At 45.0% G+C, this 11,452-nt stretch overlaps 1 long non-coding RNA gene across 1 annotated transcript in view; it reads left to right on the forward strand.

Moving 5' to 3' along the window:
* The window catches only part of LOC125917315 (uncharacterized), a 72,659-nt gene extending 62,724 nt beyond the window's left edge, over positions 1-9,935 (forward strand). Inside the window, exons 2-4 of the long non-coding RNA XR_007456148.1 lie at positions 4,342-4,441; positions 8,123-8,182; positions 8,522-9,935. This is a non-coding gene — a long non-coding RNA (uncharacterized LOC125917315). The remainder of the gene's footprint in view (positions 1-4,341; positions 4,442-8,122; positions 8,183-8,521) is intronic.
* The last annotated feature ends 1,517 nt before the right edge of the window (positions 9,936-11,452 follow it).

An 11,452-nucleotide genomic window follows, 5' to 3' on the forward strand; every position in this document is an offset into this window, starting at 1 on the left:
CGTTTCCAATTTCTTCACTGTTATATTTTTACAAAGAGATATCGGCTTTGTCCTGGGGAGCAGTAAAGTGCTTCATTTAATCGGCACCTACTGAATGCCTGCTGGGGTCAATGGATGAGTGCGCTCCCACCCTCAGGGGCCCTGCATCCCCACAGAGCCCAGGCCTCTTCTTCCCAAGCTGCTGGTTAGCCGAAGCAGGTAGGCGAGCATGGTAATAGTCTTGATGACGTCTGCAGCAGGCTCTTTTTTTTTTTTTTTTTTTAAGATTCTTGACTCTGTAGTAAAACACTATTACAGGTAACTTTTTATATTTTTATCTTTATTTTTTGTGCTAGCTATATATTATTTTATAAGAAAAAAAGTTCAAAAGAATTAGTTAAAAAGAAAAGATAATGCTAACTCGTACCTTACTTTGGGGAAAGGGAAAGGCTAAACTGTGGACCTGTGTGTTCCGTGAATCAAACTCCCGGGTCAGTTTGGCATTTTCTGTTTGTTTTCTGGAGTTTACCCGTTTTGGGGGAAGAATCACTCTGGGCCTATTCAGTGATTTCACTTGCTCATCTCCTAAGATTTCTGAACATGGGGTGAACAATGTTATACCACGGATGACTCTGTATCTTTACGGAATCCAGTGGCCTTGAATTCTTTTCAGATGTGGAGTTTGATGGGGGTGGGGTGCACACAGTAGGACCTCATGCTGCCTGGTGACAGCACGTGATGGGTGGTTCCACGTGGCTGCTGTGGTGTTCTGGGCTAGCCTGGGGGTGGCTTCTGACTGCTCTCCTCGTCTGTAAAACCATTTGACCCCACACTTCTCACTTCTGGTTATTTATTTTACTTACAAATGATGTCTAAGTATCACTGTCCTAATGTGTTTTATTTGTTGTAAAACATATACAAAAATAGGGCACCTGGTGGCTCAGTCGGTTAAGCGGCCGACTTCGGCTCAGGTCATGATCTCGCGGTCTGTGGGTTTGAGCCCCGCGTCGGGCTCTGTGCTGACTGCTCCGAGCCTGGAGCCCGCTTCGGATTCTGTGTCTCCTTCTCTCTCTGCCCCTCCCCCACTCGTGCTCTGGCTCTCTCTCTGTCTCTCAAAAATAAATATTGAAAAAAAATACGAAAATACAAAAATAAAGTTACCATAGGATGAGGGAACAAGATATATAGAATGTAAAATTTTCTTCCACATTCTACTGGATTAATGTAGTCCCCACCTTGTGGGGGACGCCAAGTAGAGGATATTGAAAGACGTGAAAAGGATGTCAGAGCAACTTCTATGTGGGAGAAGAAACAGGTGTTAGCCCCAATGGAATTTTCCGGGCAGGTATAGACAGCTGCTGCTCTAGACAGAGGAGAAAATGCATGCTATTTGCCAGCCTCCAATATTTTGGGTTACCATGTCGGTTGGTAGCAAACAGTATCGGAGAGAGGGGAAATGAGGAGACACCTAAATTATGATAAAAGGGAAGTAAGAGTCTCCCTAATTAATTGTGTCCATCTGTAGAGATCGCAGGGAAGGAAATGAAAGGCGGTAGCAGCCAGCAAGGCAAAAATCTTGCAAATTCTTCAAATGTGAATAAGATTCTGTGATAAACCCTCACTTTCTGGTAAGCATTTTAATGGATCCTTTAATTAGCTTTTCTGGAAAGTTCACTGATGATGTGCTGGAATAATGATCCCCTGTGCTCTAAAGTGTCTAGTCATTAGCTCACAAGGTGACTGAACATACTAATGCATTTGCCTTTTAGACAGTTTAAGCCTATGTTCCTAATAAGGGCCTTGCTTTGTTTTGAGTCAGCCACGGAAAGGAGTGTATGGGCTGGGCCGTCTCCCAAACGGTAATGACAGTGAGCCAGACCCAACTTTCTCCCAGTCCCTGTGTAACTGTAGCTCCTGCAAGGAGATCCTTGGGGCAGATCTTTCTGGAACTGTTCGCGCGCTGCCTGCCACCTCTGTGGAGAAGTTTTGGCTCAGCATCGACAGACACCCCGAGATTTGGAATCCATTCTAGGGGAGGGAACCGGTTGTGTCTTATCACCCACATCGGTAGCATCTTTCGGAGGACGCACCCCCCCCCCCCCCCCCATCGATGTGTATTTATTTTTCCTTCCAAATGGTGCATTATGTTTCCATTTTATTTCCCGGGCGTGCTTTCCACCCTTTCCAGGTGCAGGTCGGTCCAGTGAGTGGTAGGTTAAGCAAGGCGTGTGGGTGGAGACTGGGACGTTGCCTCTGCTCACAGCTGAGCCAGGGACGTGGCCCCGCACCAAGCCGATAGCAAACTGGGCTCGGGATCCGATGTGATGCTCCCAGTCGGGTTTGGTTCCAGCATGCTGGTACATGCTAGCCTACACAGTCTTTTGCATTGCATAACTTCTCGTGCCCCTGGCTGAGAAAAGCTAAACTGCAGATAATGTATTCAGCATAAATTATTGCTAACCTTAGCTGGAATAGCACAGGCTTTTGGTCCTCTTCAGATGTGGAGCCAATGGGGAATTGTCTGGCTGCAACGTTTCCCTCCGCATCTTACGGTTCCATCAAATTCCAAATCTTGGGGACATCTGGTATTCCTCAAAGACATTAAATCTATAGAACTGGGGCCTGAATCATACGCAGGGAAGTGTAATTCACAGTTTGTTTTGTGAGTGTGAGCTATCAGTAACATTTTAAACGTCTAATTACATTTTTCATTTAATAATTCATTCTTGTATAATTCGCGACGTAAGCTATGCAACACGCTTATGTTACAAGACGCGGAAGTTTTCCTTGAGTGTTTTTACACCGACATCTATGAGACGGAGCAAAACACCAAATGCATATTGTTACAAATTTAACGTTCTGGCGACACAAGTCTTGTTATTTGGTCTGGCCCACCCGCTAGGTGGCGTTGGTCAGGTGTATTCCGAGCGGTAATAAAATCTCCCACCTGCCCAAACTATATATTCTTCACCAGGCTGTTTCGGAGAAACCTTCCCACCTTATTTGCTTTTAAGTTCCCTATGGATAGATTTTTACCCCCAAAGTATGGTTGCTCAAGTCAGCAAGCAACCTTATCAGGGGATTTTGCACCAACCAGTTGAAATGTGTGTGTTTTGTCCTACAAAAACCAAGGCTCCCATGGCTCCACATTATACTCGGTGAGAACAGACGCCAGAAGGCAAGTATTGCCCACCAGTCATACCGTGGAGTTGGCGAATGTTGATCATGATCATGTGGAAAAAAATTATCTAGTTTTTAAATTGAAAATGTAATACTCCAAAGCGATAAAAAATAATTCAAGCAGTGCAAAAGGGTATACAGCGAAAATAGATTCCCTTCCCACCAGATCCCAATCTCTAATTGTGTTTCCCATGGGCAACAACTCTTCCCACATTCTTACGAACCTTTTCTGAAATAGTCTGTGCATCGACAAGGTTTATACGTATGCCTCTCCTTATTTTAACAATACCCACAGGGTGTCCTACCTGTAGTAGTTAGCATCTTATTCATTCCACTTACCGGTTTATCTTGGTGAGGTTCCAAATCATCCGTACGATTATTTTCATGGCTGCATAGTAATCTACTCTTAGGAAGCACCATACTTTATTTTAACCCATCCCTACGGCTGGACATTTGGCCAGTATTAAAAATAGTGGATACAGGTGTGGATATCGATCTAGAGCATAAATGACTTGAAGCAGATTTGTATTATCAGAAGGGATCTACACTTTACTTTTCAGAGACATTGAAAAATTGTCTCCCCCAAAAGATCACACGGTGTGAGATTGTAAGAAAAGTAGACTCTTGTCACTGGAGGAGGATACGTGCAGAAACTCGTGCGTCCCCAGGTCTCAGAATAACAACAGCTGAGTGAGGAGGCTGGGGTGAGCAGGGCTCACTCATTGGTTGCCTGGCTCTACCCCTCATGTCGGTCTTGTGGCACATGTGATTTAAAGTCCTATAAAATGCTTCCCACATATTGTCTTCTCAAATCCTCAAGGCACACCTATGAAGCAGATATTATTATCTCATTATAAATCACTACACGACACTGATATTGGGGATCAATCAAAAAGAAAAGAAAATGTGATTGTTCAACGCGTGCTTGCCAAGAGTGTCTTTGTAATTGAAATAGTGCACGCTGCTTACAAAGACTATTCTAGGATCTCTGTGAAGCGTAAGTAAATTCCATCATTATGCGTCTCTGTAATACTTGAAATGAAAGGATTAAAAGAGGCACACTTGTCTTTTAGTGCTATTTGAGGATGTGATAGACACAAGAGTGTTTAAGTTGAAGCCACTTAGGTTACATTTCGGGCTCAATACAAATTTGTGACCTATTCAATTTCCCTTTATTTAAAGATAGCAGAGCGTATTCGAACAAGAAGAACAAAATGCACGATTAATTCCAAAGTCTGTACGAAAAGACTCTATCCAGCGGGGCTTCCTATTTACTTATTTGGTGAGTTATTAGGAACAATTCATATCAAATTAGAATAACTGAATATCGAAAAGTCTAAAATGCACTGCGTAACAACGAATGTATGAAAACTCCTGCCGTGCGTGGATGTGTACTGTGTATCATGAGGATGAGAGGTCAGGAAATGCTTAATGGAAATATCGTGTAACCTTTGAAATCCTCCCGGGGACCCCCAAAATCACACAACGCCTTCATTGCCACAAAAGGCACCTATTAATTTGCTTGCTTATTATCTGAGACACGTAAGTCACGGGCCTTGTGTACTCGTTCCTGCTTTATCTCTATGTGGGTTCTCATCCTGGACCACAGGCATGTGGATTGCTTACCCCACACACCCTGGCTGGTCCATGACTGTCTGGCTGCCGTTGTAGAGGTGACACTGTATTATTTCCTGGTGGGGGGGGGGGATGCATTTGAGAACCAGAACATGTGGATTTGAATCTTGGCCAGTCATTATCTGTGTCTCTGGGCTTCAGTTGCCTCTTCTGTAAAATGGGATCTTGGCATAAACAATCTCACAGGGTTTTGGCAAATGTTAAATGAATTCATTATGTAGAGCTCTCAGAGCTCAGGCCCATCACTTAAAATAGGTTGTTTAAAAAGCCAGCTGTTGTTATTATTTTATGCCATCCCTTTTATGTTCAAAGCACTGTACTCAGGACTGTGAGGTAAACAAAAATTTAAGAATGGGAACATCCTTGTCATCTGTTTGCTCATTATGTAATGATGAGAACAAACCACACGTTATGAGGGAATAAGGAAAGGACTTAACCTAAATAATAAAAGACTTGAAGTTTTCACCATGGGGAAAAGGGCATCCAAATAGAAGCTAAGTGTCTGGGCGCATGTAACTCACACATTTAGCTAGTCATTACTGGCTACCTGTGATTATGTGCTAGGTAACGCAATAAGTACGGTGATACTCGTTAAAAAAAAAAAAAAAGTAGGTCCCTGCCTACATGGGGCTTATCACTGAGACGACCAAACTGAGTGATGTGTTTTATGCCTCCGTCAAGAAAGGAGGTCCAAGAGGAAGAGGTGCATGCCATACTTGGCTTTGTGCGTTATTGTATATGGCTGTGATATAATGGTTGATTTATGAAAAGTGAAATAAGGATCACAGTTTGTCATAGAGCAAGCCGATAGCAGTGGAGCCGGTTAATTGTCAGGAATCATTTCAAGTGAAATGGAAGAGACTGAAATGTTCATGTATTTTTTAAAACGGAAAAGAATATTGAAAACAATCTTAACCTAGACTAATTTTAGTTTTTATTTATTTATTTTTATTTTTTATTTTTTAATTATTTTTTATTTTTTTCAATATATGAAATTTACTGTCAAATTGGTTTCCATATAACACCCAGTGCTCATCCCAACAGGTGCCCTCCTCAATACCCATCCCCCACCCTCCCTTCCCTCCTACCCCCCATCAACCCTCAGTTTGTTCTCAGTTTTTAAGAGTCTCTTATGCTTTGGTTCTCTCCAACCTAGACTAATTTTATATGTCAATAGCTCAAATCACATTTGGAATGATTTCTTTTAGGGTGTGCTTGTGGTTTTCTTCTTCCACTTACATCATTTGTTCAACAAACACTATGGAGTCTCTCCTGTCACAGGTAGAACAGGTAACAGGAAACAGCATTGACGTAGATAGCATCTTTGTTCTTTTTTAATTTTTATTTGTTTATATTTATTTTTTTATTTATTTTTTGAGAGACAGGGACAGAGCATGAGCTGGTGGGGGGGGTGGGGGACAGAGAGAGAGGGGGAGTCACAGATTCCGAAGCAGTCTCAGGCTCCGAGCTGCCAGCACAGAGCCCGACGTGGGGCTCGAACTCATGAACCACGGGATCATGACCTGAGCTGAAGTCGGATGCTTCACCGACTGAGCCACCCAGGCGCCCCGATAGAATCTTTGTTCTTACCGGGTTTATGTGTTACTGAACCAAGTTAACATAACACTAAATAATGAAATAAATAAAGAAACCACCACACACAGTGTGCTCAGAGCTTAGGTATTCTACCTAAATGAACCAGTTGGATTCTCAAAGGTAAGTGTGGAGATGATGGGATAACCAGTGCATGGTGTAAAGAGTAGGAAAGATCTGTGGCTCATGGAGGCAGCGGGTATGATGACGGTTAAGATGAAGGGTCAGCTCTAACCAGCGGTTTGTACGGGAGTAGGTACAGCACCATGGTCAAGGTGAGGAAGGGAGGCTTTCTTCCCCTCCAGATTGTGCCATCCACTTTGGAGTATAGAATGGCGAGAGAGAGTGAGAGAGAGAGAGAGAGAGAGTGAGAGAGAGAGAGAGAGAAATGAAAACTGAGGCCATCGTGGTGGGTGTGCTGGCTGGTTGTGTGGTTGTTCAATTATTGCTCTCAGCTCCAGACCCACCCTTTGTGCTTTGCTTGTAAGTGGAGTATAGAATGGGCACGAGGAAGGACCATCAGGCTTTGCTGTCGGCTTCCCAATTTGCTGCTGCTCCTTTGGCTTTCCCACCCAAAGGCATTTGAGTCCAGGACCAACATTCTAGCCCATAGAGCATTTCTAAGGGTGGCTGCAGCTTCTTGCCGCCTTGAGAAGAACTAGAAGTCAAGTTAGTCTGAGATATTTGCTCCGGGGAGGAACTGTTAGTCCTAGAAGGACTCAGAACTGGCTGGAGTCAACCATTTGCCCTCGATTCAGGGCCACGTGTGGGCTGCTGGAATGTGAGCAGTCTCCACGCCTGCCTGTCTTGTGGTTAGGGAATGGGAAGTGTTTTCATATTTCGGATTTTATTTTAATTGTGGCTCAGCGACAGAAGGCCCGGGAGGGCTTTTGACCACCATGGGTAGAGACCGAGGAGCACAAAGCCAGAAGGAAACCCTTTTGTGAAACACTGGAAAACTATTCCCCAGCGGGATCCAACGGCAGAGTGATCTGGAAGAAACTTATTTAGAGTTCTTTCCGATTATCCGCTTTTCTAGGCAGGGAAACGTTTGTCTTCTTGTTCAGTGAGTGCCCACCCAATGAATATATCATTAACTAAGAAGCCCAATGCACATCGAATGATGCTGACGTTTTATGTCTAGAGCTAATGGCAATCTTAATATGACAACCCTCTGTGGCATCCAGGGGTACCCCGCACGGCAGCACCCTCAAGATTTCGCAAACAAGCAGCAGAGGTCTCTGAAAATTTGCAGTTATAATCGAGAGTTTATGGTTGCTTGCATTTGAAACAAAAATGTTTTCGGGCTGCGGGGATTAGCTTGGGCGTGCCAGTGACCTATTTTGTAACGCCGAGCTTACATCCAAGACCCTCCCAGGAATCGTGAGTCATGTGAGTGGAGCAGGAGACTAAAAACATGAAACAATTCCAGAAACAATTTCAAGTTTCGGATAAATTATAACGTAATTTGGTGTGTCTTTGAAGATGAAAGTTGTCGAAGGTTTTTACTGCGGCCCGTTGCGCTTTTTAAAGTCGTTAGAAATGAAGCAAAGATTCTAGCTTTTTTTGGCTGATAATAATAGACCGCTCATAAAAGTGCCGGCAGAGAGGGGGTCAGCAGGTGCAGAGATGCAGGCAGATAGAGGTGTGGAGTCCGGGCACGTGGCAGGACTTCTTGGGCCGGGAGTTCTTGTTCCTCCTAACCCGATGGGGCTGTATTTGTGTTCATTCCAAGAATTTCTGAGAAGTAAAGATCCAACGGTCACAACGCATGAAGCCCACGTATCTACACAGAGTGAGTAAATAAAGATGCCTAAACTGTTCTCAAGTAAATCCTGAGGGATATTTTGGCTCAGTACTTTTTTTTTTTGAGTAAGTGGGAGAGATAATAAAGTGATTTCCAGGAGAGACACACAGAGAAATTTCCAAGGGAGGGCGGGGGATGAGGCCAGGAGTCCCGGACTTCTCCACCTCGGGTCTGGGAGAGATGGCCCTAGTTCTTAGAGCAAGTCTTCTGTTGAAATGCCTGTCTCTAAGGCATGTATTTGTTCTTCTGGGTTAGACGCATAGGGGAATAAAATCACCCGAATGCAAAGCTCATATTTGCTCAAATAAGATTTTTTTTTGCCACAAGGTAACTGAGCCGTGCGGTACCAAGAGACAGCAGGTGGAGACAAAACTTGCCATGTAGCTCATTATACTAAGCTGCGGAGGAACCCTGCACGCACAACACACACCTCGTCGGCTCCTGGGCCCCAGGTCACCTGTGCGCACCGTCCCGGGAGTGTGTACCACGCTCTTCCCCTGCGTGTGCATGTTTTGGTGATCAGATTATTTAATACAATGATCTGGTTATAAAAGTTCAAGTAGTGAGCATAAAGGGAGGGTCTTAGGTATCGAGGGGAAACTGGAAATAACAAAATGCTTTAAAAGATACGAGAAGGGGAGAGGAGGTAGGAGGGCCAAAGGAGTCCTCATTAGAGACAGTGCTGGAGGGAGAAAGAGAGAGAAAGGAAAGCTGAGGCCATCGTGGTGGGTGTGCTGGCTGGTTGCGTGGTTGTTAAACTATTGCTCTCAGCTCCAGACCCACCCTTTGTGCTTTGCTTGTAGAGCAAACTACGTTTTCACTTTGCCCTTTGGTGACTGCTCCTCGTTAGGCCCACACCAATCGAAGGTGCTAGAGAAAGATTTAAAGTCGGAAGAACGGCAGTTGGTTCCGGTCTCCGGTCATCTTGCTGTCCTGGCATCTGGCCCGTTTTACCAGTTCAGAGGTACCAGTTCCTCCTGATCAGAGAGCTGAGTTCCAGCTCTGGGGAGGAGGGGGCCCCTTCTCTAAGTTCCCGAGGCATCACCACCAGCCAGGCATCCCTCCTTCCTCTAGGACGAACAACCATCTGGTCTCCCTGGGACTCTCTTGGTTTTAGCATGAAAAATCGGTGTCCCAGAGCAACTGGGATGGTTGGTCACCCTACTTCTCCTCAGAGGTCTGGTCCCACCAAGTGACGCTCCCACTTCATTTCTTTTTCCATCTCAGAAGATGCTTCCAGAAGTTGCCTGAGACTTCCCCCTTTGGCTTTTTAGTCATCCATCACCTGCTTCACCAATCCCTTGTATTAAATTCTCACTCTTAAAATAACTTGTATGGTAGTTATCAGCTACTTTAAAGGTGTTTTAGAAGCACCTTCAGGGGACCGAAGATCATGGCTTAATGCCAAACCACAAATACAAATACAACAAACTAGCACTTTGTGTCACAAAAAGAGGGAACGGGCCCAAACCCAAAAGCTGGATTTCTAATTTAAGTCAGCATAGAAGTAAGAAGTACGGAACGTCGAGCCATGGCTATCCACCGTGGGTGTCGCAACATTTCGTCTTAAAAATTAGGATGGCCTTCTTCCAGCCCTTCCTCGTAATTCAGAAGCCAGACTAGCTCACCTACCTCCTTCCACTAAACGAAATTTATGCAATTTGTCAAGGAAATGTGTCAAATAATGCGTTATTTTAAAACATGTATTAAGAATCCAAGATGTTTACAACTCTGGTAGCATTTTAATTGTGCTATCGCTTCTCTTTCTTCTTTGTCTGCTTTGTCTGGTGCATCACTGAGGAGACATAAAGGGTCTGAGCGCCTGGCCCAGTCCTATTATCCCATAACCCTGTATCGTTTGGGGGGTTCCCAAGAAGAAGACCCTGAGGCCAGAATTCAAGTGCAAGTAGTTTAACTGAAAGGTGAAGGAAATGCTGGAAAGGAGGCAGGGAAGAGAAGCCAGCTGACGAAGGTGTCTGGAGACAATTACAACTGTCGGCCACAGGCACATAGACCCCTTGGGGAAACGCAAGGAGCCCGTGTAAGACACGCTCTGAGTTATCCCACCTGAGGGGTAAGGGAGCTGGAGCCTTTACACCCCAACTGCTGTTGGACGTTGGTCAGAGCTGCTCCGGGGAGGCATTAATTCCCCAGCATCCCTAGTCCTCTATGTGGGCAGGCAGAGAAGACTCTAGAGGCCAGACAGACCCGCGGCCAAAGGAACACAGTCGCGGGGCTTGTTGCGGGAAGTCTGGCCCACATGCAACCAAGGGATGAGCGTGAGGGGCTATGGTTGAGGCTCTTGGCAGCGTCTGCTGTCGTTAGTATTTTTATTGCATGAAATCCCATAACGTGAAGAGATTTAGGAGCACATGTTCATTGGTATGGGAGAAATCCTGTAATTTGATTTGTCAACCCATAATCAATTCCTAGGGCTTGGGAACCTCTAATTCTTGTGTTGAGGGGCTCATTTCTAGCAGATGCTAGATCCCTCGGGGGCATATTTAGAATCAGGGGCAGTGTTGCATGTGGGATCTTGGCTTTCCCAAATTTATCTGGTGAAATTTCCAAATGCTAAATGATGGAAGATTTTAAAGGGGTGCAAGAGTTCTAAGAAATTTTAAACAATAGGGCAACTCCTTTCCTTTGTTCAGATGGGAAGGTCGAGGAGAGAGAGAGGGGAGTGGAGAAAATGGAGAAATCGGACACGGGAGAGGATCAAGGGTGGCAACCCGGATAAAAATAGAGTGGGCAGAGTGGAGCGGATACGAAGGTGGCCTAGGAATCAAGAAAGACAAGTAAAGGGGGAAGACGGATGACTCGTGTTTTCACTAAATATTAAATCATAACTGGTTCACACAAATGAAAGAGACGCCAAGCCTACCTTCTGTCTTTCGGGAAGGTGTGGTAAATTCTGCATGCTAATTTACAGTCAGGAACAGGTGCCAGTGGGCATGAGGACAGCAGTCCCTGAAATCCGTGGATCGTCGTCTGTTGCACCCAAATTCCCATGCCAGGTTTTGTGGTCTCAGGCCACATGATGTAAAATATATTTTGGTGGAATCTCTGAAATTGTAGTGTCAGTTTGCATAGGTCCCCAAAGCAGTACCCACGCCACCTTGCTTCTCCCCTCGGGGTGTCGTAAGAATACAACTTTCAGTAAGATCCAGCTGTTGTCTGCTTGCAGCCTGAATTCAAATGGCGTGGGGAACCCTTTCAGTCCCGTGTCCCTGCTTGTGCTCCAGAAACGTAACAAGG

Source organism: Panthera uncia, unplaced genomic scaffold, assembly GCF_023721935.1.
Source record: "Panthera uncia isolate 11264 unplaced genomic scaffold, Puncia_PCG_1.0 HiC_scaffold_169, whole genome shotgun sequence".
In the NCBI taxonomy this organism is placed as follows: Eukaryota; Metazoa; Chordata; class Mammalia; order Carnivora; family Felidae; genus Panthera; species Panthera uncia.